This window comes from Schistocerca cancellata, chromosome 4, assembly GCF_023864275.1.
Source record: "Schistocerca cancellata isolate TAMUIC-IGC-003103 chromosome 4, iqSchCanc2.1, whole genome shotgun sequence".
NCBI lineage: Eukaryota > Metazoa > Arthropoda > Insecta > Orthoptera > Acrididae > Schistocerca > Schistocerca cancellata.
The window spans coordinates 835,828,250-835,856,170 of NC_064629.1; positions in this window are offsets into that span (position 1 = coordinate 835,828,250).

Below are 27,921 nucleotides of genomic sequence, written 5' to 3' on the forward strand. Positions count from 1 at the left end.
TTGGAGCAGGGCTGCCAACAAAGACAATAGCATCATCCAAAGTTACTTTTACGTGTAAAGACTTCTCAGCATTCGGAATGACAGGCTGTGTCCTGTTTGGTAGAAACTCTTGAATCCAGTCACACAGTTGGTCTAATATTTCGTACGCTCGTATTTTGTTCATTAGGTGGCAGTGAATAACAGTACTGAGTGCCTTCCGTAAGTCAAGAGACACGGAATCTACCTGGGTTCCGGTACCTACTGCTCTCTGCGTCGCTTGGTCACGTTGCACAAATATTGTCTCACATTAAAAGGACGACACGTTGTTTCCACCGAGAGAGATGGCGCAGTGGTTAGTACAGTGGTTTCGTATTCTGGAGGACGAAGGTAAACATCCCCATTCGGTCATTCAGTTTCAGATTTTCTGTGATTTCCCTAAATCGCTCCATGCAAAGGCAGGAATCGCTCCTTTGAAAAAAAGGACACAGCCAATTTCATTCTCCATCCCTGAAATATTCCAAGCGTGTGGTCTGCCTCTAGTAACCTCACTGACGATGCGACGTCACACCCAAATCTTCCTTCGTTATTTCTCTAGGGCTCTTCGTTTACAGATGCAACAACTACATCTACATCATCTACATACATACTCCGCAGTCCACCATATGGTGCGTGGCGGAGGGTACCTCGTACCACAATTAGCATCTTCTCTCCCTGTTCCACTCCCAAACAGAACGAGGGAAAAATGACTGCCTATATGCCTCTGTACGAGCCCCAATCTCTCTTATCTTATCTTTGTGGTCTTTCCGCGAAATATAAGTTGGCGGCAGTAAAATTGTACTGCAGTCAGCCTCAAATGCTGGTTCTCTAAATTTCCTCAGTAGCGATTCACGAAAAGAACGCCTCCTTTCCTTCAGAGTTCCTGAAGCATTTCCGTAACACTCGCGTGATGATCAAACCTACCAGTAACAAACCTAGCAGCCCGCCTCTGAATTGCTTCTATGTCCTCTCTCAATCCGACCTGATAGGGATCCCAAACGCTCGAGCAGTACTCAAGAATAGGTCGTATTAGTGTTTTATAAGCTGTCTCCTTTATAGATGAACCACATCTTCCCAAAATTCTAACAATGAAGCGAAGACGACTATCCGCCTTCCCCACAACTGTCATTACATGCTTGTCCCACTTCATATCGCTCTGCAATGTTACGCCCAAATATTTAATCGACGTGACTGTGTCAAGCGCTACACTACTAATGGATTATTCAAACATTACGGGATTCTTTTTCCTATCCATCTGCATTAATTTACATTTATCTATATTTAGAGTTGGCTGCCATTCTTTACACCAATCACAAATCCTGTCCAAGTCATTTTGTATCCTCCTACAGTCACTCAACGACGACACCTTCCCGTACACCACAGCATCATCAGCAAACAGCCGCACATTGCTATCCATCCTATCCAAAAGATCATTTATGTAGATAGAAAACAACAGCGGACCTACCACACTTCCCTGGGGCACTCCAGATGATACCCTCACCTCCGATCAACACTCACCATCGGGGACAACGTACCGGGTTCTATTATTTAAGAAGTCTTCGAGCCACTCGCATATTTGGGAACCAATCCCATATGCTCGTACCTTAGTTAGGAGTCTGCAGTGGGGCACCGAGTCAAACGCTTTCCGGAAGTCAAGGAATATGGCATCCGTCTGACACCCTTCATCCATGGTTCGCAAGATATCATGTGAAGAAAGGGCAAGTTGCGTTTCGCAGGAGCGATGATTTCTAAAGCCGTGCTGATGCATGGACAGCAACTTCTCTGTCTCAAGGAAATTCATTATATTCGAACTGAGAATATGTTCGAGGATCCTGCAACAAACCGATGTTATGGATATTGGTCTGTAATTTTGAGGATCCGTCCTTCTAACCTTCTTAGATACATGCGTCACCTGCGCTTTTTTCCAGTCGCTCGGGACTTTAAGTTGGGCAAGAGATTCGCGATAAATGCAAGCTAAGTAAGGAGCCAATGCAATAGAGTACTCTCTGTAAAACCAAATTGTAATCCCATCAGGACCTGGCGATTTATTTATTTTCAACCCATTTAGCTGCTTCACAACCCCAGGGATGTCTATCACTATGTCCTCCATACGGGAATCTGTACGAGACTCAAACGGCGATATGTTTTAACGATCCTCTTGCGTGAAAGATTTCTCAAATGCTAAATTTAAAATTTCAGCTTTCGTGTTGCTGTCTTCCGTTGCCAGGCCAGACTGATCAGTGAGTGACTGCATGGAAGCCTTCGACCCGCTTACCGATTTTACGTAAGACCAGAATTTCCTTGGGTTTTCAGCAAGATCTTTTGCTAAGGTATGACGGTGGTAGTGGTTGTATTCTTCGCGCATCGCTCTTTTTACAGCAGCACGAATCTCTACTAACTTTTGCCTGTCCTCATTCTCCCAATCTTTCTTGTACCGCGAGTGCAACTGTCTTTGCTTCCTGAGCATTCTCCGAATTGCGCTGTTAAACCACGGTGGGTCTTTTCTGTCCGTAGCCCACTTTTTCGGCACATACTTCTCCATTGCGTGATTTACAATGTGTTTAAAATTTGCCCATAATTCTTCCACGTCCATCGTACCGGAAGTAAATGAAGTCGATTCATTTACTAAGTGCTTATCTGCTCTTTCTAGTAAGAATACTCTCCTAGCCTTCTTGACCGACTTTTTAACTTTCGTTACCATAGTCGTAATGACAATATCATGATCACTAATCTCTGTCTCAACACTGACACCGTCGATGAGGTCTGGTGTGTTCATGGCTACCAGATCTAAAATATTTCCATTACGCGTTGGCTGTCGATTTAGCTGCTCAAGGCAGTTTTTGGATACTGTGTTCAAAAGTAATTCACACGACGGCTTGTCTGTACCACCTGAAATGAATCCATCCATAGAGATCCTAGTCTATACTAGGTAGGTTGAAGTCGCCTCCGACTAATATAGCATGATCCGGGTACTTCTGCGATACAGAGTGTAGACTCCCTTTGAATGATTCTAGAACTGTCACGGTGGAACCTGGTGGCCGGTAATAACACCCAACAATTAACTTTATTTCTCCTAGCCCTGTTAAACGTGTCCAGAGAACTTCACAGTCACTCTCTACTTCGACCTCAGTAGACACAATATTTTTGTCAACTGCAATGAAGACCCCACCTCCTACGGTATCTAATTTGCCTTTCCGATACACGTTCCAACCCTCACTAAATATTTCAGAACTTCCTATCTCAGGGTTCAGCCAGGTCTCAGGCCCGAGAATAATTTACGCGCCACAGTAAATTCAGGAACTTTATTCCGAACACACCGAAAATTTACTGCTAATGTCTTGATAGCTAAAGTATCATATCCATTCATATGGCGCAGCCAACCACATGTAAGAGATCCGAGCAGATGTAATTTCGATGTATTGCTCATGCGCTGCCTGCGATATGCAAGGTATACGAGAATCTCTGACCAGCGAGCAGTGTTGACTGCAGTACGAACTGTGTAGCTGTAGCAGTAAGTTGTTGTTAGTCTAGTCTGCAGTCTGCTCTAGTCTGCTCTGGTGTATCGTGTTGGGTGGCCGGTCGCGGTGCAGCGATGTCGGAGCCTGAGTATTATTGTATAAGGTAAAAAGCAGCCTCGCGCATATGTAGTAATGTCATCTCAAGTCCCATGAAAATGTTTTAAAAATCTCGTAATAATAATCTTTCTCATAAAAAGTAACTTTTAACAACCATTCATTTCAATTTTAAAAATTTACTAATTTCTCCCATCCATGATCATCCCGATTGTTGCAAAAGAAAAATCAGTTGCTTCCTTTCATAAATGAGAAATCTATCGGCCAGCATTGCACAGAGCTGTGCCAGAAAACATTATTTTAAGATATATATGCGTTATCCGGCGACTTCATTGAAGTAACAATTTTTCTCTTTTTTATTCAGAATGATCTTTCAGGGCCATGACGCAGCACTGCTGACGTCCAAAATTTACCAGGTTACTGATATTTTTTTTTTGTTGGAACGTTACACTGAATGTGAACGACATAATTGTAATTTTTTACTGTTGAGAGATTTAGGAAATTTTCTGTTTTGCGGTTACATTAAATGAGAAAAGAATTTTGTGGGTACATTAAATGGGAAAGAAATTTTGTGGGGAGGTTAAATATCAATGAATTTTCTGTTCTGAGGTTACACTAAATTAGAATCATATTCATATTATTTATAAAATTTTGTGGGGAGGTTACACACATACGCATACTATCGCTCAGTAGTATTAATCGTTTATATTCTGTGCACACATTAGAATGTGTCGATAGTTTTGTTCATCGGATTCGATCCGTTACGAGAGCATTGCGTTAACCACAGCGCCACCTCGCTCGATATAACACACCTGTGTTTTACAGTCTATTTGTCCTTCAGCACTGCAAATAATCACATCAGTGGTTTGCAATATTTAATAATAACCAGTATCACAGTGAAACACTATCGCACAATTTGTCACAGGTGTGTTATACATTAATATATACACTAAAACTAAACTCCGTCTCTCAGGCCCAACGGTACCAACCTACCGCCATGTCGTCCTCTACTAATGGAGTTATCAGACGCAGTATGGAGGTAAGTGGGTTCAGCATACCGCTCTCCCGGCTGCTGTCAGTTTTCGTGGCTGGAGCCGCTACTATACAGACAAGTAGCTCTTTAATTCACTTCACGAGGCTGAGTGCACTATGTACCAGTAACTCCAGTACTGGTAGCGGACACAGTACGATGTAGCGGAGACCACTCAGCTAGAGAGACAGATTTCTTATATACGCTGCCTAACAAAAAAGTGAAGCAACCAGAAGGCGTAGTCGAATGTCAATTAACTTCGTACATGTAAACGTGCTCAGCAGGTATGACAGAAATTCTTCAATTCAATCACACAGTTGGTCTGATATTCCATACGCTCGTATTTTGTTCATTAGGCGGCAGTGCGGAACGGTATCGAATGCCTCCCTGAAGTCAAGGAACACGCCATCCCTCTGGACATGGACTGCTGCATTTATTGAAGAGCGAGTCCATATGAAGTTACAGTATATGTTTACTGTCTATTGAATTAGAGATAGCTGTTGTATTGGAAAGAAGCACCTTTGTCGTCTCTGCAAAGAACGAAGTTGGGCGTTTTATGTGACTGGGATGTCGAGCCCTTATATGCGCCGTCAGCGTCACGGTTGATAAGCAAAGCGAGTGCATTACTCCGTTTGGTCAGGGACGGGTGAAAGATGCCCAGCATGTGAGGAACTCGATATCCGAGGTCATGTAAGCACTGGATATTTTGTGTCACGGCAACAATAATGTACCTTGATTACCTCTTTTCGGGGAAAATCATCACCCTCAGAGTCATCTGCTATGTGCAACGAAGTTTTGGCAATGAAGTGTTAATGACAAAGGTCGCTGTCTATTGTTTCGGATTGTAACAGCGAATACAAGGGTCAAAAGTGTAGCAAATCACACGCCAGTACAGTGCTACCTGCTCACTACACGATAGACAGTGGCCACGGACCCACAGTTCTTCTTCCACTCAGCTCACGTCAAAGGGTCAAAGATGAACGTGAACGCAGTAGACCTGTTACCCACACTGGGCGCTCAAAGCTTGGAAACAGGTCACCTGGACCAATAAGCGGCGAGAAATATTAGTAAAGCCGATGACAGAGTGGGAATACGTGGGAAATTATGAGGCGATAAACATTGCTTGCCATTAGAGCGGCCGGCTGAAGTAGCCGAGCGGTTCTAGGCGCTACAGTCTGGAACCACGCGACCGCTACGGACGCAGGTTCGAATCCTGCCTCGGGCATGGATGTGTGTGATGTCCTTAGGTTAGTTAGGTTTAAGTAGTTCTAAGTTCTAGGGGACTGATGACCTCAACAGTTAAGTCTCATAGTGCTCAGAGCCATTTGAACCATTTGCCATTAGAGCAGTGTTCAGAAAAGTGGTGTAGGTACTACTGTATGGGACGTTTACATACAACTGAATTGCATTCCCCATACGTCTGCCATCGTCTCTCGATGAACGATACAGGACCCTAAAGTTTAATTGTTGTGTCTGTTTGTTCGTCTACAGCACCCCATATTCGGCCTGTATTTTCAGAAATCAAAGGAAAAAGAAAGAAAAATGCCCTACCCATCGATCTCGCATTGTATCAGATTGTTTTGAGAAACACTCTATGAACATGATTGTGCTTGTATGACACGCAGGATGTAAATTTATAATTTGTTTCTTCTATCACCCCCGCAACCGATGCAACCGAGAGTAAGTATGTAAGTATGTTGCCCAGTCATACCTTCATGAGTGGAGGGGACTTCAATCATTCAGCAAAGCAACTGGATAATTTCAGTTTTGTAAGCGGTGAGTATGACAAGACACCCTGCGAAAACAACCTAGTACAGGTAGCTCCGAAGCCCGCTTGACCACGCTGACTCTGGTATCTGTGACCTTAATGAGGCTGAGGCAACTATGATTACCAAACTGCAAAGGGTAAGTAAATAAAGTAGAAAGATTTACATGTGCAGTAAAGTAGATAAGGAGCTTGTAGTGTCCTATCTCAAGGATGAACTTGAAACATTTAACTCGGGATACAAGCACGCAGAAGAACTGTGGCTCACGTTTAGAAGAATAACTGACCAGATACTCGATGGTTACACACGTAGTAAACGGGATACCCACCATTGTATACAGTCTCTGTAACGAAACTTCTAAAAAAACAGCGAATATTGCACAATAGGTGGAAAAAAGGTATAAACAGCGTGAATCCAAAGGAAACGTGTTTGGCTGCCAAAAGGACAGTGACTGCTTTACCAAAATCTCACGGAAAGACATCTCATAAATTCCAAAGAAATTCTAGTCATATGTAAAGGCTGCTAGTACCATAAAGTTTGTATCTACATACGAATGGATGACTAAAACCTATGGTAGCCAAAGCAAAAGCCGAAATGCTGAACGCAGTTTTAAAATGTTCCTTTACAAAGGAAAATCCAGGAGTACTACCCCGCTTTAATTCTAGCACCACCGTGAAAAAGGATGATACAGGTGTTAGTAAATGGTGTTGAGAAACAGATGAAATCACTGAAATTGAACAAAGCTCCTGGGCTCAATCGAATCTCTATTAGATTCTACGCAGAATAGGCAGGTGAGTTAGCCCCTCTTTTCATTGTAACATGTTGTATATCCCTAAAACTTTGCCCAGTGGATGGAAGAAGCACAGGTCATACCCGTCTACAAGAGGGTCAGCAGAAGAGGTCCACAAAACTACCGTCCATTATCTTTGCCAACCACATGTTATTGAATCTTAGAACATATTCTGAGGCCAAACCTTATGAGTTATTTCAAAAAGAATAAACTCATCCCTGTCAACCAGCATGGATTCCCAATACGTCGGTCATGTGAAACCCAAACTGCACTGTTCCCACATGATATTCTCAATGCCACGGATCAGGGTAGTCAGATAGATGCAGCATTTCGCGATTTCCGAAAAGCATTTGATCAGAGCCAGGCCAATGTTTATTATTGAAAGTACGATCGTATTGGGCATCAAACGAAATCTGGGACTACAGTGAGAATTTATCATCAGAGAGGATACAGCCTGTTATTATTATATGAATATATGAAGATGGTATCTTTTATTTCGGACAGAACAGATACCATTGCCGATCTTGCAGTTCTCGAAGAATGAAATTGCCACCTCCGTCTAATAGACGCCGCCCTTGCATGATTGTTTACATCTTTGGGCGGGTTTAGTGACGTCTCTGAACAGTCAAAGGGACTGTGTCTGTGATACAATATCCACAGTCAACGTCTATCTTCAGGAGTTCTGGGAACCGGGGTGACGTAAAACTTTTTTTAATGTTTGTGTATGAAGATGGTATCTGTTCTTTCGGACATATCCGAAAGAACAGATACCATTGGTGATCTTGCTTACCGGCCAATGATCTTCTTCATTGCGGATGCACTCGGATTGCTCAAACTCTTACTGGAATCGGTAAGTTGGAAATGTAAGTCTCATGGGGAGCGTACCGTAGATACGTCTCTGCAGTTGCACTGGCCTCTGTGTCCTCGATGGCCACAGTCTGCTTTAGGCGCTGGCGCGGCGTGGACCTGTTGTGCGCGGGTGCGCGTGGACGAGGAAGTGTTTATACTGCCGGTTCGCGCGTGTTGTTGTCTGGCTAGATCGTCATGGCACACAATTTTAGAAAGACTACGCTCCCTTTTTTTTTTTTTTTTTTTTTTTTTTTTTTTTTTTTTTTTTTTTTTTTTTTTTTTTAGGGAAGAAGTTCGTTTACCTGCTACAGACCTAACTGGAATACACCTATCCACTGTGTAACAGTACCATGTACGTCAAGTTGACCGATGAAGCTGCGTGTGAAAGAACTCTCGCCGCTGCTCAGAGACGATTTAAATTTCGACACTCTGACCTATGACAGAAGATAAATTTGTACCAGAGCTGAAATCCACATTATAGCAAATGTTGAAACGTAGCCACAGAAATTCTGAAGAACCATGAAGCTCTTAACGATTATTTCAGCAAGTGTACTTTGTGTCCTGCATTGCATTTCATGCGTTTAAGTTTCTAAGAAAGAAAAAAAGACTGGAAAGATTTGTGTGAGCTGTGTTATGAAGTTTGGGAGAGCTTCTTATGGTAGTAAACGAAAGACCATATTTTGAAACCAGGGTAGAGGCCCGCATTGTCCATCTAAGTGGAGGGGGTTATCATCACATACGAGAAGTGATTGCTATCGTAACCTAATGTGTGTGGAACACTCTGAAGATTATTTTTGCTGCAGTATCAAAAGCAAAATTTAAATGGCTCCGAGCACTATGGGACTCAACTGCTGTGGTCATAAGTCCCCTAGAACTTAGAACTACTTAAACCTAACTAACCTAAGGACATCACACACATCCATGCCCGAGGCAGGATTCGAACCTGCGATCGTAGCGGTCGTGCGGTTCCAGACTGTAGCGCCTTTAACCGCTCGGCCACTCCGGCCGACATCAAAAGCAAAGAAATACTGCTGACAGACAAAAAACTCAAGGACTCTCAATGAACGAACAAAACAGCAGTATTTGAAGCACTTAACGAAAACCAGTGGGAGTCCCGGAACTGTAGAGAATCGAATTGTTTGAGATGTCGAGCTACAGAAGAATGCTACAATTAGGAGTACTGATAAAACAAAGAATGAGGAGATTCTCCGCAGAATCAAAGAGAAAGCGACTTATGAAAAACACTAACGACGTAGGGTGCCGGCGCTACTCTGAAATCAAAATGGTTCAGATGGTTGTGAAATCGTACGGGACTTAACTGCTAAGGTCATCAGTCCCTAAGCTTACACACTACTTAACCTAAATTATCCTAAGGACAAACACACACACCCATGCCCGAGGGAGGACTCGAACCTCCGCCGGGACCAGCCGCACAGTCCATGACTGCAGCGCCATAGACCGCTCGGCGCTACTCTGAAATAAAGAGGTTAGCGGAAGATAGGAATTCGTGGCGGCCGCATCAAACCAGTGAGAAGACTGATGACTCAAAAAGAGCAACAACAACAAAAAAAGTAGTTCGTGCAGACTTGAAGTCTAATATCTTTGGGACAAACCAGTGTACGTACCATATATACAGGTTAAACAGGGAATGGAGGCTGTAACGTCATGCTCTATTCACTTCCATACTGCGGCTTTGTAAATGTTTACTGAGTTCAGTAAATTCAGCCTGAACCGATATAGTAAAAACCACTATGGAGATACTGTAAGATTCACGGACGAAACTTCCAACATCAGATTAGCAGGACAAAAGGATACTAAACTGAAGAACGAAATTTCGTACTGGAAAATGTCTCAGTGTACATTGGCTGATCAGAATGAAGAAGCAGAAAACAATAATAGGAGAATGAGACCAGAGACACCTTAAAAAGTAATGATTACTTATGCAGTGACAATTGCAACCACAATCGGTAATCGTCAGTCGTCAACTACAGAGAATATACAGGGTGAGTCACCTAACGTTACCGCTGGATATATTTCGTAAACCACATCAAATACTGACGAATCGATTCCACAGACCGAACGTGAGGAGAGGGGCTAGTGTACCCCACAGAAAGAAGTCCAGAGGTGTAAGATCAGGAGAACGGGCTGGCCAATTTATGCGTCCTCCACGTCCTATGAAACGCCCGTCGAACATCCTGTCAAGGGTCAGCCTAGTGTTAATTGCGGAATGTGCAGGTGGGGTACGTTAAAGGAGAATGTGTACCGTGATGTGCGTACAACCCCAGAGGATGTGAAACAACGTATTGTGGCAGCCTGCGGCGACATTACACCAGATGTCCTGCTGCGTGTACGACATTCATTACGCCAGAGATTGCAATTGTGTGCAGCAAATGATGGCCACCACATTGAACATCTATTGGCCTGACATGTCGGGACACACTCTATTCCACTCCGTAATTGAAAACGGAAACCATGTGTGTACGTGTACCTCACCCCTCATGGTAATGTACATGTGCGTCAGTGAAAAAGACCAATAAAAAGGTGTTAGCATATGGACGTAATGTGCTGTTCCAGTCTCTTCTGTACCTAAGGTCCATCACCGTTCCCTTTGGATCCCTACGTAATTCGGTGCTCTCCGATACACGCGATCGAACAGCGGAGGAGTGGTACTCAAGCGTCAACTTTAGGTTACAATATCTCCGGATGTAATTAACATTTTACAATGCAACAAACGGCACTGATTACGTATTTGTTTATATGTTCAGATGTGCTAACAAAACTAACGTGGTTCCATTTTAAAAACACGTAGGTTTGTGTTAAAAAACATACTTCCGTGCATTTTTTTGTGGTTTGTATTAGCCAATTACACTAGCCCCTCTCCTCACGTTCGGTCTGTGGAATCGATTCGTCAGTATTTGATGTGGTTTACGAAATATATCCAGCGGTAATGTTAGGTGACTCACCCTGTATAATATACTGAGGCCAAGAAACTCGACGGTCCAGCGACGACGAAGGTGCAAAAGTAACAAAATGAAAATTTACAGATATTATTGATTCCCAGAAAGGAAAAATGCAAATTAGGATTAGAGAGATAGCAAGGAATACGTCCGCTGTAGAGAAAGACATTGCACGTTATAGAAATAAAGTCATGAACAATTCAAAGGTGAGAGAGTTTTTGAGATGTGAGGAAACGAAGACTAACGGCCGCTAGCCAATTTTTGTACGAGGCATTAAAGAGGATGAAATGTCACTTCCTTATAAGGAAAGTACGTCAATGTTCACATCAACAGATCGGAACTATAGAACAAAGTTGAAGAGAGATTCAAAACGGGGCAAAAGGGTAGAGAGATTGATTAACACAGAACTGATGGTAGCCCTCGATTAATAAAACTGTTATTGTCTAAAAATGGAACATACACTAGATTTACGGTGACGTCATTGTCAGTCAGAGATTATCTTGTCATATCCAAGCACCACAAATGTCAAAATCCAGCACAAGCTGCAATATTGCGTAAATTGTTGTTAGGTTTTTAGCATGTATCCAAAGCATGAATTTTTATGTGCTAGGGAGTGATTTTCTTAAGTAGAACTACACCCATTCGGGAAGTGTCCAATCACCTGGTGTCACATGAACATAAAAACTTTAGATACATGCAACACAGACCAAACGGGAGCCCTCTAGAGAAAATTCATTACATACAAATCGTAAACAACATACACCAAATACCCAAAAATCGTGTACAAGATACAAACAATAAACGAGCTGAATAAAAAAATTAATAAAGCAAGTGAAAAGAACACATCACAATACAAAAGAAAAATCTCAAGGCAATACATCCACCGATAAAATAACCAAGCTGGTTATTGTTTGTCCCAGTCCGTGAATTTACTCCAGACACGCAGAAATTTGAAAACTAGGTGTACAGAGCGCCACAGAGTAAATGATACTGCGCACTGAACTTCTGCAACTCATCTCATAGAGGAAAAGCAGGATCCCAAAACCGGACAACAGCGATTAGGTCTCGCGCTCTGAGGGTTCCGTAAAAACATATTCATTTACTCATCTATTCAGATGGTTCATGTGTAGGTCTTGCTGAGTCAGTTTGCAAGAATCAAAATATGTGACATAAATTGCCGTACTCATGACTGCATACACTTACAAGCCCAGGAAACGTAGACCTTAGTATTACACTACTGGCCATTAAAATTGCTACACCAAGAAGAAATGCAGATGACAAACGGGTATTCATTGGACAAATATATTATACCAGAACTGACATTTGATTACATTTTCACCCAATTTGGGTGCATAGATCCTGAGAAATCAGTACCCAGAACAACCACCTCTGGCCGTAATAACGGCCTTGATACGCCTCGGCATTGAGTCAAACACAGCTTGGATGGCGTGTACGGGTACAGCTGCCCATGCAGCTTCAACACGATACAGAGTTCATCAAGAGTAGTGACTGGCGTATTGTGACGAGCCAGTTGCTCGGCCACCATTGACCAGATGTTTTCAATTGGTGAGAGATCTGGAGAATGTGCTGGCTAGGGCAGCAGTCGAACATTTTCTGTATCCAGAAAGGACCGTACACGACCTGCAACATGCGGTCGTGCATTATCCTGCTGAAATGTAGGGTTTCGCAGGGATCGAATGAAGGGTAGAGCCACGGGTCGTAACACATCTGAAATGTAACGTCCACCGTTCAAAGTGCCGTCAATGCGAACAAGAGGTGACCGAGACGTGTAACCAGTGGCACCCCATACCATCACGCTGGGTGATACGCCAGTACGGCGATGACGAATACACGCTTCCAATGTGCGTTCACCGCGATGACGCCAAACACGGATGCGACCATCATGATGCTGTAAACAGAACCTGGATTCATCCGAAAAAATGACCTTTTGCCATTCGTGCACCCAGGTTCGTCATTGAGTACACCATCGCAGGCGCTCCTGTCTGTGATGCAGCGTCAAGGGTAACCGCAGTCATGGTCTCCGAGCTGATAGTCCATGCTGCTGCAAACGTCGTCGAACTGTTCGTGCAGATGGTTGTTGTCTTGCAAACGCCCCCATCTGTTGACTCAGGGATCGAGATGTGACTGCACGATCCGTTACAACCAGGCGGATAAGATGCCTGTCATCTTGACTGCTAGTAATACAAGGCCGTTGACATCCAGCACGGCGTTCCGTATTACCCTCCTGAACTCACCGATGCCATATTCTGCTAACAGTCTTTGGATCTCGACCAACGCGAGCAGCAATGTCGCGATACGATAAACCGCAATCGCGTTAGGCTACAATCCGACCTTTATGAAAGTCGGAAACGTGATGGTACGCATTTCTCCTCCTTACACGAGGCATCACAACAACGTTTCACCAGGCAACGCCGATCAACTGCTGTTTGTGTATGAGAAATCGGTTGGAAACTTTCCTCACATCAGCACGTTGTAGGTGTCGCCACCGGCGCCAACTTTGTGGGAATGCTCTGAAAAGCATATCACAGCATCTTCTTCCTGTCGGTTAAATTTCGCGTCTGTAGCACGTCATCTTGGTGGTGTAGCAATTTTAATGGCCAGTAGTGTAAATTTCAGCTTTATAGTTCTATCCATTTCTGAGAAAAAGTCGTCTTAACTGACGGAAAGACAGATGGACAACAGAGTGATCCTATAAGGGTTCCGCTTTTACCGATTGCGGTACGGATACCTAAAAACCATAGAAATTGATGTGAACGTTGACTGAATTTGTTGAAAAAAGACCTGCATTAACACCAAGAAAAATATACGAAAAAATATAAGGAAATGTCGATAGCAACATGTTTGGCCCTCACTGGCCTGCAGATCCTCTCCTAAAACAAACGAGCGGGATTCTAGTCATATGTTAACAGCCTGAGCGGTACAGAAATTACTGTCGGGATACTCCGTGATGCCTCTGAAATCGAAATTCATAAAAGCAAAAGGAAGACAGAAATGCTAAAATTCAGGAATGCTGCCTCCGTTAAACTGTCATTCAGGTTTGTGTATAAATAACATACTGGGGAATACTGTAAAAGTATGTCAAAATAAAATAGTGAATACCAAATGCTAAATATTTTGAGGAAAGAATGGATTTCCATGTCATATTAAGAAGAAAGTGGATTATAAATGTCTATCGTCATTTAGGAGCGTTCATGCTACAGAAAAGCTATTTAGTTTTGGTGTCTGCAAAGTAGCTCTGTATGTCACAAGACGCAACGCGCTGTGTGCCACCGACAGTCAACTTGTTACTCAGAGTAACTACGGTATGGCGCTACAGTGTCAACACGATTTCGCAGATCTGACAAACAGACACCTTGTTTGCACAGTGGGTCATAGTCACCTCTAAAAAGGTTGAGCAAGATTTTCAAATAGGCACGACGCCTCGGGAAGGATGTAGGTCGGTAATTGCAGGAGATTGCTTATTCTCAATCAAAAGAAGAATCTAGTCATAGCAGAACCTCCTGCACTCGTACATCAGCTACTACATCTGCTACGCTGGTGCTGCAGATTATTGTCGCCTAATCTGCCATCAACAGATTCCGACCGCAAATCGCCCACAATGGATTCGCGGACTGTGTCAAACTAAATTCATGTCTAAATATTATGATGTGAGTGGTCTCTGTGACACCATATCTTTCGTGCAGCTTTCTTATTTTTTTGCGATTTAGCTGATCCCGTGATTATTCGAGCTGGACAACTTGACAGCCCCCTAAAACGATTTCACAGATGATTTACCTTCGCATTCTTGACAAAATCTACCTAACAGCCTCGTTATCGGTGGCAGGCTGAAAATTAACCTTCTTCCCTTCCTTTTTCTGTGTGCTACTTGCTGATGATCCTTCATTCAGTCGTGATATTATTGCGTACAGCAGTAATAGCTGTACGGATGACATGGGAAATCCTAATGCCGCAGTTGAGGTGGGAAAGAATCTAGGGTTGACAAAGCACAGTATATGTGGTATAATTATGGAGGCTGTCACAGCGTTTAAAAAATGGTTCAAATGGCTTTGAGCACTATGCGACTTAACTTCTGAGGTCATCAGTCGCCTAGAACTTAGAACTAATTAAACCTAACTAACCTAAGGACATCACACACATCCATGCCCGAGGCAGGATTCGAACCTGCGACCGTAGCGGCAGCTCGGCTCCGGACTGTAGCGCCTAGAACCGCACGGCCACTCCGGCCGGCACAGCGTTTAAATTCTTGGTGGTCACCTACCTAACAATGCCAAATGTATCCATCAGGATCGATTATAGCTACAATAATGTTCTACTGTTTTGATCGTTGTCGGGAACTACATCTTTAGTTATACTCCACAAATCGTCTTATGGTTGGTAATTCGATTATTTTCCACTTCTTTGTTCCATTATCGGATGGCGTGTGAGAAGACTCACTGTCAAGATGTCGCTGTACAAGCTCTAGTTTCTCTGATTTTCGATCTGATGTTTTCCCGGCGCACTTCTACCGAGTAGAATTCTCGGCTGTCCGCCCGGGTCACGTCATAAGTTCTCCACGACAGTTCTGCAAACAGGTTGTTCTGATCGTGCGCGGGTACCTGATGACTGCTGCTCTGCTCGGGTCGACGTCCTCTGTCGGTTGTCTGTTTATCCCTTCCATCACACCACTCCTGTTGCTGTCCGTGCTTTAGCCGCAATGGATGGTTGCGATGGTGCGGATGGTGATGCACGACTGCGAACTGCAGCACAGTCTCGGCGCTCCCAGCCGGCCCTATTCTACCGGAACTCTGCCCTTACTCGGCTCAGTGCAGGGTTCCACGCCTGACTGTTGTAGGCCATCATCTTTGTTAATTAGATCAGCTTGGTGAAACGTCTCCATCAGATTCGTTTCATATTATTTAACTTGTATTTCGTGCTGCCACGCTCAGTTATTTGAAATTCAGTTTTGTACTTCGTGTTTGTCCCCATTCATCCCTCTTTATCAAATCTATGAATGAGTGAGTGAGTGTGTCTGTTGAATTTGTCTTATATATGGTAGCAGTACAGCATCTGACTGTCTGCTGTGGTAGCAACAGTGTAGCCAACGTAGTTTTCTCAATCGAGGCAAAGAGATTTACACCCTTTCGGTGGTCATTCGACAGCAGATAAGTTAGTGGCGGGAAAGACCCCTCTGGTCTCTTCCGGCTACCTGGCGGAAGTTCATTGCAGGCACTGGACCTTTGGTGGTAAAAGAATTAATGTATGATGATGTGTAGCTATTGTAACTGTGGTGTCACCGCCAGACACCACACTTGCTAGGTGGTAGCCTTTAAATCGGACGCGGTCCGCTAGTATACGACGGACCCGCGTGTCGCCACTGTCAGTGATTGCAGACCGAGCGCCGCCACACGGCAGGTCTAGAGACACGTCCTAGCACTCGCCCCAGTTGTACAGCCGACTTTGCTAGCGATGCTACACTGACAAATACGCTCTCATTTGCCGAGACGATAGTTAGCATAGCCTTCAGCTACGTCATTTGCTACGACCTAGCAAGGCGCCATTACCAGTTTATATTGAGATTGTTATTAATGTATCAACAAGAGCGATGTTCTCCAATTATGGATTAAAGTTAAGTATCACATCAACTACGTACTTTATTTGCTACTATAAACTCCTTTAATTGTTCCAGACCTCACGCCAGTCTGCGTGAGCTTAAACGCGTGCATTTCGGCATTCTCGCATAGTGACTTGGCTGTCTTGCCAAGTCACAACAGTAACTGATATACACGTTTGATCGGCTAGGTCACTTCCAAGTTCGGTAATGGAATTCTTATATTTTTCAGAGTGTAGTCACGAGTATATTTTCTGTATTTACTAAGTTTTTCCGATCCTTACTTTGTGTAACCAAAACACGTGGTGTAGGAAGTTCGTTACTCCAGGACACATTTAATATTCAATTGTCTAACTTTTATTTTAATTGGAATGTGTACGTGAACACACCGGTTCGTACCTTGGATCCTCAACCGAGACCTAGCGCAGCTGGCCACGGCACTTGACTCGGTATAGTTCCACATCCCTGCCGGTACCTACCAGAAACTCGTCGACTCTCTTCCTGCGCGTCTCACAGCGGTTAGCACTGAAAAAGGCTTTTAACAGGGGTTCACATTAATGTGACTGGACAGTGTATGACAGATATTAGATCTTACAGGAGGGCTGATGTGGACACAGACCATTACATGTCACCTAATACTCGACAAACTACAACTACAGCTGTGCCATAAGAGAAAGAAGAACTAGAAGGCTAAGACACAGTTTTCTGTTGAGGACCTTAAGGGCCCAGAGTAGTGTCACCAGCATAATATAAGATACTTAACAAAGCTGAAGCCCTGGCATCAAAATACAGTGGTTAAAGAAGAGTTAATGATCAATGGAGAGAGACAAAGACTGGTGTAACTGAGGCAGCAAAGGAAATTCTGGGAGAATAAAGGCAAACAACCAAGAAGAAGTCGTTCAAAATGACTCTGAGCACTATGGGACTTAACATCTGAGGTCATCAGTCCCCTAGACTTAGAACTACGTACACCTAACTAACCTAAGGACATCACACACATCCATGCCCGAGGCAGGATTCGAACCTGCGACCGCGTTTCGAGCCACACATGTACACTACGAGGAGTGTGAAACATTGAATTTTCCTGCTGGTTGATGCAATCGTGCGGAGGGGAAAAGCTAATGGCATGTAGGTGTGACCTGGTTCTCAAGGATAGATGCATGCTTGTGTTGGTCCATTTTGCCTTCCAGAATGAGATCACCCAGGGAATACTTCGAAGACATTCTCCTGACTATAACGTTCCCTCCTCCAGCCTATATCTTACGACACTGTTGCAGGACCGTACACGCCAACGGCTATCTGTCCGATAATGCATAAAAATTAATTCATCTGGAAAGGCCGCATGTCGCCACTCAGTGGACGTCCAGTTGCGGTATTGGCTTGCAAATTCCAGCCTTTTTCACCGACGAATAGTAGTGAGCATGGATCCAGAATGAGATTTTCACTCTGCAGCGGAGTGTGCGCTGATATGAAACTTCCAAGCAGATTAAAACTGAGTGCCGGACCGAGACTCGAACTCGGGACCTTTGCATTTCGTGGGCAAATGCTCGTAGTGAGAATGGGTGGATGAACCGGGTGCCTGGTGTGGAGGCCCATACACGGCAACTTTCACTGAGAAGACACTGTTGGTGAGCCCTTGGTTCACCTGGGTAGTCAGTGGCTCAACAGTTGTACGTCTATTCACTCGTATACATCTCCACAGCCGTCGTTCACCCCTGTAATCTATGGGCTGTGGTACACCGCAACTGCCTCGGCGTCGGTTTTGGATAACGCCATTTTGCCATGCACGGTGTACTTTAACCATGGCGGCACGTGAACCATTTGGAAATGGAGTCAGCCTTGGCTCGAGAGCCAATGGCCATGCACTCTTGGATGTCATATAAACTGGTCCATTTCCACATTGCGGCAACGACTGCTCTGTTTTCCGCGTCCCCCAGACACGCTTTAAGTACATTCCACTGCTAGTGGAGTCACCTACCGTCTGTGAGTGGATATTGAACGCTGACGTCGAATGTAGTCAGATTGATGTGACTGGACCGTGTGCACTTCTTGTACTTCTAATCTATAAGCATACGAGGATCGATATGATGAGTAGCATTACCATATGGAGAAGTCGAGGACCTTTGTGTATCCGTTTGTGGGGGAGTTCACCACGAGCTTCTGGCTTAGTGCAAAACTGATGAGACGCAGTCCACTGTCGTTTGTTTTGCCATAAACACTCTCTTTCCCGATTTTCGAGACATTAATGTCTTCCTGTCCCAATTTGGCGTTGAAATCTCCCAAATGATCCTAATATTCGTGATGCCAATGCTTTCCTTTATTCTTTCTAGTCATCATAAAACTCATCCCAACAAACGTAACATCTCTCTAATTATGCCGTAAAGTGAGACATGATGTCTTCGTGTTCTTTGCACTGAAGCCTCACAAGACAGTCATCCGCCACAAATGCTGTTCTATATTTATGCTTTCCATTCTCTTCACAGCTTCCATAGAAGATTACTGGCTTACTTTCTCGTAAAACCCCTACCCGACACCATCTAGTTTCTTGTAATACAGTGACATCAACTTTATATTCCTCCACCTTAGACACAAAAATATTTGGTAGCTTCTGGGCTATATAGACTTCTAACATTCCAAGTGCCGACTCGTAAACCAATGTGCCTAGTCATTTTCGTCTTGTGCGGTTACATCCTAATCCGAGGCTCGTTTGAAGTTTTCTGGTAACGATAGATGTCACCTGGCCGCTTTATGGGAGCTACGCAGGTTATTCCAGTAACGGAGTTGCCGCTTTTCTTCTCTTAAAGTGGCAGGGCATGTTATGAGGGGCCGGCCGTTGTGACCGAGCTGTTCTAGGCGCTTCAGTCCGGAACCGCGCTGCTGCTACTGTCACAGGTTCGAATCCTGCCTCGGGCACGGTTGTGTGTGATGTCCTTAGGTTGGTTAGGTTTAAGTAGTTCTAAGTTTAGGGGACTGACGACCTCAGATGTAAAGTCCCATAGTGGTCAGAGCCAATTTTGTTATCAGGGATTTCTCCCGTAGGAGAATAGGTCTCACTACACCTCAAGAACTCCCCATGCCCTATGGAACGGAAAAATACGAGATGGGTAAGGAATGAAAAATTAAGAAGAGGGTCCGTTGAGAGGTTCACTTCGTCTAGCTCCTCTGCTGAGGCCTTTCCGGCTAGGTAGTACATAACGGTAGCTATACTACCACTGGTACAGCTCTCAGCTTCACTGACACGCATAAACTCTCCCTCCCACACGAACAGCTCTATGATAAATCAGTGCTCCCTGGCAGAGCTTAGAACTACACAGCCTGACAAAAAAAGAATAAAGCACCCAGAAGACATTGTCAAAGTTCAACGGAACTTCGCACACGCACACACAATCCACGGTTAAGTAAATTATTAGAGTTGCAATTCTCAGTGACAGGCAGAAAGGCCAACAGAGTACACCAGTGGTGTTCATTGTTGTTACCAGACCTGATAGAGTATATAAGGGCCGTGAGTAGTATCAGATGTTGAGTGATCACTGTGAAGGACACGGAGAAGCCGCATACTCGTGTGTGACGGCGTTATCAGCAGCTGACAGAGTTTGAAAGTAATCTCATTGTGGTTTCGTCCTGGCCGGATGATGCACTGTCTAGATTTGTTGAGCATTCGGACGCGACAGTGGCTTGATGTTGGACTGAATGTGAAGTCAGCCATGCTTGTCGTCAAGATTCCGGTCATTCACGCCTGGTCATCGCAGGGGAGATCACCGTATTGTGCATCAAGCACATCGTAACCCCTTCGCATCTGCACCTAACATCCGAGAAGAAGTAATGGGCTCCCTGCAACACTCTTCTCATCCCACACAGTTGGCCGGAGACCACCAACAACAGCTATAGGGAATTACTGTCCCATGCATAGGCTGCCGTTAACACCACAATACAAATAGCTGTGTATGGAATGGTGCCGTGCGAAGGATGCACGCACTGCTGATGAATTTCGTTGCATCGTGTTTCGTGATGAATTACCATTCTGCACCACTCCAGATCACCATCGTCGGCGAATATGGAGGCGATCTGAAGAGAGCCCCTTTCTTCAAAATTTTGGGAGGCACAGCTGTATTACCCCTGGTATCATGGTATAGGAAGCCGTTGGGTATGATTTTAGGCCACGATTGATATTGGTTGAGGAAATTCTGAAGGCACAACGGTTCGTCAATAACATACAGCGTCCTCATGTGTTACCACTCGTGCGACAGTATCGTGGTGCTATTTTTCAACAGGACAATGCTCGTCCACACATAGCATGTGTCTCTATGAAATACCCAGACGTGTCCACAATAGAACATGTCTGGGACCAGCTCGGACGCTAATTGCACTCACTGCCGGTATCCAGAATATCAAGGACCAGTTGCAACAGTTGTGGGCCAGCTTGTCTCGCGAGAGAATACAACAGGCTTGTGACACCCTTCCCAACAGAAGCAGTGCGTGCATACAGGCCAGAGAGTGTGCAGCGTCATGTTGATAAGTGGGCTCACCCTGCCAAGTTCTCTGTCTATTTGACTCGATTTGATAATCACTGTAATGACATTATATACCCTCTCAATTTGAGAAGTTTCATTTAGTTTCCTGCTCACTTTTTGGGTGCTTCATTTCTTTGTCCGGCAGTGTCTATCGTTAATCGCTGTTTACATATGTATTCTCTAATTTTATAAACTGTATTTGTTAAATCTGTGCAGCATTATGATTCTGAGTTCTCTAAGATTTCTATTTCACACAAGGAAGTCGAGTTTCCGATTGAATTGAGTAACAGCAGCTTTTTAATTAAAACAAAATCAGAAATGGTAGAAAGGATGTTAATAATTATACAGGGATTTTCTTTCCTTCTGTCTCTTGTAGAATTCTATCAGAAAGTCTCCTGGACCGAGCACAACAACAGCTTGCGTGCCTAATCGGAGACTATGAGGCTGGTTTCCAACCAAATAGCCGGCCGCGGTGGTCTAGCGGTTCTGGCGCTGCAATCCGGAACCGCGGGACTGCTACGGTCGCAGGTTCGAATCCTGCCTCGGGCATGGGTGTGTGTGATGTCCTTAGGTTAGTTAGGTTTAAGTAGTTCTAAGTTCTAGGGGACTTATGACCTAAGGTGTTGAGTCCCATAGTGCTCAGAGCCATTTGAACCATTTTTTTCCAACCAAATACACTGCGCATCAAAATTAAATTATCAGTTTTTGGAAACCCCGTAATGGTCTCAAACTGCGACGCTTAAGACTGAAATTTGGCTCAAACGTACGTACAATCATCCTCTGTAATAGTTCAAAAGCGTGGCGACCTGCGACGGGGAATGTGTGAGAATCAACGCCCCAAGGGACGGGTTCATTGATGTCATTCCTTCAGGACTTTTCTTGACAGTTCTGAGAGGTGGTGTGCCTGATATGTTTCCCTCCGCCACCTATAAGAAAACTATGATTTTAACGCAGAGTGCAGCGATTCTGCCCTCGGCAGGCAGCAAAAGAAGGGGCGAAACGTGGCTAAGGGGGGATGTGACGACCTTCCCATCGTGTCACACGCCGACGTTGGTACTGAGCAGAATTGTGTTGAAATATGGTGCCAACGTGACATGTTTAACTCACCACAAGGTTACGTGTATTTCCGAGCCTTGGTCCTTCTTTCACATGAGTCGTCATCTTGCTGTTTGAAGCGTCGCTGAGCCCGTAGGTGACGTCACATGGCGCCAGGCTTTTGGATCATTACAGAAGAAGGATTGTATGCATCTTTGAGGCAAATTTCAAAGTTATGCGAAGGATTGGGAGACAATACGGAGTTTCGAGAAAGTTTTCCTTTAATCTTGTTGGGCAGTGAAAACCTTGCCCAGAACAAATTTTCATTCTGTAACAAATGTTCGAGCACGAAAAATATATAATAAGAAAGTAGTTTCTACCTTCATAGAGTAAAAAAAGTTATTTGAGTTGCGAGACAAGTATTCAAATTGTGAAAGAATCTCTGGAGCTCGAAACCATTGCAAATCTAAAATAAAGTGAGGGGAGAGGTTCCGGAATATATTGAAATTAAAACAGGAGTGAGATAAATTGAGGGAGCAAATTCGACTTTCTAATTCATCCGCAAGTCTTCCATTGGGCTCTCGTCAGGTCTATGGGTACACCAGCCCATTTCAGGAATGTTATAGCCGACCATTGGGCTCTGGTTGGGTTGGCTATCCCATTTCAGGAATCTTATAGCCGACGTAACATTGCCTCACAGATGTTTTATGACAGATTGTATAGTCATGCTGATATAAACCTCGTCTCCGAACCGTTCCTCTGCTGTACTCAGTATACAATGCTGTACAATATATTCACATCTTCACGCATTTAGCGTTTTCTTAAGGGCAATAAGGGGTCCATAAGCTAATCACGAAAATCATTCCTATACCGTAACATCACCTCCTCTCACCTTCTCTGTTGACACTACACATGATGGCAGGTAACGTTCTCCAGGCATTAGCCAAGCCGAAGTTCTTCCATCGGATTGCCAAGAGATATAGCGTGATTCGTCATTCTAAATCATTCGTTTCCAGTCACCCACTGTCCCGTGGCGACGCTCTTTACGCCACTTCAAGCATCGCTTGGCACTGACTACAAAAATGTGTGGCTTACGATGAGTTGCTCGACCATTGTACCCCATCGTTTTTAACTCCCTGCGCACAGCCGTTGAGCTAAATGGACTGGTGGTGGCACTTTGGAACTAACGAATGATACTTTACGCAGAATTCACGATATTTCTTAGAACTACCCTCTGCAATGCTCGAAAGTTGCTATCCATTGGGTACATGAGATCTGCGTTGTGTTGGTTAAGCTGTGGTTGTTCCTTCGTTTTTTCACTTCACAGTTGTATCACCAACAGCTTTAGAAGGGTTGAAATGTCCCTGATGGATTTTTTACTCAGGTGGCATCCAATGATTAGTCCACGTTCTAAGTCACTGAGCATTCTTGATCGACCCATATTGCAGTTACTGCTTCTCGACGGACAACACAACACTCCTCGCCTTCTTTTATACTGACAGGTCCGCTTCTCTTGATATCTAGTGATCAATTCAAAAAATGGTTCAAATGGCTCTGAGCACTATGGGACTTAACTACTCAGGTCATCAGTCCCCTAGAACTTAGAACTACTTAAACCTAACTAACCTAAGGACATCACACACACCCATGCCCGAGGCAGGATTCGAACCTGCGACCGTAGCAGTCCCGCGGTTCCGGACTGCAGCGCCAGAACCGCGAGACCACCGCGGCCGGCGATGAGAGAAAAGAGAGGGCGAAACCCAGAGCCGGCATTCTCTCGAAGAGCACCAAGGTGGCCGCCAGGCTTAATGTCCCCATCCGACGGACGTATCACAATAAACAGTGTCGCATGCCTTCACTTCGTGAGACACTACGGAGGTGTTTGGAATTTAGCCCAGGACATTGGCGCAAAGACTGCTGGTAAGAGACCTTACGTCAACACCCCTCCCGTCCCCTCTGCCGTGAAGGGAGGTCAACTGCACGTGGCGTACACGGACGGTCGCCCATCCAAGTACTGGCCACGCCGGACAGTGCTTCATTTCGGTGATCTGACGGGAACCGGCGCATCCACGTAGGCACGAACGTTGACTACATGTTTGTAAAAAAAATCATGTGCTAATTTTCCTTTCACCGATCCTGAGTGAGATTGTCTTCAAGGGCATTCATTTAGAGATGAATTAAAACGGTTACTCCAAACATTAACTGTCTGACCTGAAGAGCAAAATTTGGAAATTTGTGGTAAGTTACTGTGGGACCAAACTGCTGAGATCATCGGTCCCTAGGCTTACACACTACTTAAACTAAATTATGCTAAGGACAACACACACACCCATGCCGGGGGAGGACTTGAACCTCCGACGGGGGGAGCCGCGCGAACCGTAGTAAGGCGCCTAAAACCGCGCGGCACCTGAAGAACACAAGTTAATTCTTAGCCTATTGTAATAAGGCATCATCAGAACAAAACTAATTTATAGCTCTTATTTATTAATAGTTAGAGCGTTGTGATTGATGTGAAACAACACAACCTGAAAAAAAACTGAATCACCCAGAAGGGGAGGAGGAAACGAAATGAAATTTAACAGTTTGATAATGTATCTGATGTTATTTCAGTGATTATGAAATCTAGTCAAATTTACAAAGAACTTCGGCAGCATGTGTCCACCTGTCAGTATGACATTGTATCCAGTCTGTCCTGGACGCATTCACTGATTCAAATCGGCAAGGTGTCATAAAGCCGTCGAATCCTCTCCTGTTGTAACTGGTCCTTGATATCCTCGGACGGAGTTGACATCCTAGCTGGTCACACACATGTTCTATACGGCACCGATCTGTAAATCTTGCTGGCCATGTCACACGAGGGGTAACACATGAGGACGCTGGACGTCCGCGACGTGCCGCCAGAGTTCGTTCAGCCACTGCCAGTCGTGACCTGAAGTCATTCCCGAAGGCTTACCATACCATGACGCGAAGACTAACACCACTGTGCCTCCTGAAAGTTTGAAAAAATGGGGCCTCTCCCCAGAACGTCGCCACCCTCGCCAACGTTGGACATCTGGGGTACCGCAGAACCACAATTCATCGCTGAAGACAGTACAATGCTATTCATCAGCTATCGATGCCTCCCGAACACAGCACCACTCTAAACGCAGCAGTTTGTCTTGTGATGTTAACCGCAGCCTACACATGGGACGACAATTTCCTAGTCCATCTGCTGCTAATCTCCATCCAATGGTGTGAGATAACACAGACTCTTGCAGGGAGTCTATCACTTATTCTTGGATTGCAGGTACAGATGTGAGGGATTTACGATGTGCTTGGTGCACGATATGGTGACCCCTCCCTTGTTCGTCTTGAACCTTGACGAAGAGTATGCTACCCTCACATTTCCATGTAGTCCAACATAGAGCCACTGTCACATCCGAATGCCCAACAAATCTCGATATTACGTGAGTCGAACAACCGGCCAAATGGATACCCACAATGAGGCCCCGTTTCAAACTCTGTCAGGTGCTGATAATGCTGCCTCAAACGAGTACACATTATATCCGTGTCATTCACAGTGATCATTCAACATCTGACGCTTCCACATTCCTTGTATACCCTACGCACCCCGGTGACAACACTAAATGCTAACAACACTAATTCAGTCTGGTGACTGTTCTACTTGTTACAGACAATTAGAGTTCTCATCATTTGCATATCCACCAATGATATGACATCCGACCAAGTCTTTTGGATGCTTCACTTCTTTTGTCAGGCAGTGGTAGTTGTCAGAAGATAGGTATTTTGATCTCTTGCTTTGACTGAAACACATAAATTGCTGCAAAAGTTATTTCTAAAAAAAGTGTCAAAATTAACATGAGCAGTGTTCTCATATCTAGCTTTGTACGATTAGTTGAGGTACATGTTAGTATAACTGGGAATAATATGTAAAGAGAAACCAACTACAATAACGTTAGCCCGCATCTCGTGGTCGTGCGGTAGCGTTCTCGCTTCCCACGCCCGGGTTCCCGGGTTCGATTCCCGGCGGGGTCAGGGATTTTCTCTGCCTCGTGATGGCTGGGTGTTGTGTGTTGTCCTTAGGTTAGTTAGGTTTAAGTAGTTCTAAGTTCTAGGGGACTAATGACCACAGCAGTTGAGTCCCATAGTGCTCAGAGCCATTTGAACCATTTTTGAACAATAACGTTACCACAAGAAGAAATCTGATGAAGTAAATACGGATAACAGCGTCAATATGAAAACGAAAAAATAAATATAAGTAATTTTGCGTAGGGGCTATAAGTGAGTATTATGTAACATCAGAACCAACTTCTGTTACGTAGAATTTAGGTTATTACGAACAAAGCAATTTCCATCTGAAGCAATCGATGTGGAACAGTCGGACTGGTCGCAATTGACGTTGGATTTATCAAAAGAGCGGCGAGTTCCATAGAAATATATTGACCTTTTTGGATCGGCACTGATACACACATGCTTAAAATAAGATACAGGTGGCCGAACCGTAGGAGCAACCACGTCGGAAGGCCATCTTTGGAGAGGCCAGACTAACATACTGTTCCTAAAGGGGAACATCAGCCGTTTCAGTAGTTGCTGGGCCAAGACTGGATTATCGACCGATCTGGCCTTGTGATATTAACCAATACGGCGTTATGACGTTGGTACTGCAGCATGATTGTAAGTACGGAGAAGCTACATCCGTTATTTTTCTCGAGGACGTGTAACTGTAGCTAGAAATGATTTGGTGTAAAAGAGAAACATCTTCACCTCTAATAATAATTTAAGTGTAAGAAAGACTTTTCTGAGTGTATGTATTTGGATTAGAGCATTATATGGAAGTGAAAAATCGGCGATAAAAAGGACAGGCAAGACAATAACAGAAGCTACTGAAGACTGGGTCGGCAGATCGAATTACTAACGCAGAGATACTGAATCGAAATGCTAAGAAAACAGCTTCGTGGCACAAACGGAGTAAAAGAAGCGATCTGTTGATAGAAAACATCCTGAAACAAAAAGAAACGGTACACTTCAATAAGCAGGTTCAAATTAGTGAAGGTAGTTAAGCAGATACGAAAAGATTTGCAAAATAGAGACTAACATGGAGCGCCGCTTCAAACGAGTCTTTGGACTGATGATTGCGGCAATAACAATTAAGTGACAGAGTAGTTGGTGTTATTTAATGATTTCTGTCCTTTGCAAGACCGTGGATAGGAGGCCTCGTCGGGGCTAGAAGCCTTTCAGTGATTCTTATGTAAATTACATTTCCCTATCGCAGTTCCCATGTGATATGCATATGTTCGAACAACTAGCACGCTACGTAAGCCAACTTTATGGATTAAGTCATCTGGCAGGGTTTCTCCAACATGGTGATCTGTCGACTGCTAAGGGAACAAAGGATGCGAACAGCGGCCAGGTGTATGTAGAAAAATTTCCTACAGGCGGCGATGACCGCTCAGTTACGACCATGGAAAGTAATTAGTGGGGCAATCCCGTAACCAGCACTGGGTGTTCAACAAGCCGCCACTGCCCCCTTACCACTGTCTTCCTGTCCTCCTTCGGCCTTCTAAGGTTATATAACGTATAATTGATTACAGAGCTGCTTGTGAATATTAAACATCTAGAGATTGCTATGTTTTATACGATACAATGCCCTTGGACTCTAGTTGGGAACGGTTTGAAATCTGCACGTTTTTGAAGGCTATGACCTGACCCTATATTGTCGTCAGTATTCGTAATTATAGGTCTATGACTCATACTTGTCTCAATTGTAAAGAAATAAATAACAGTTTGA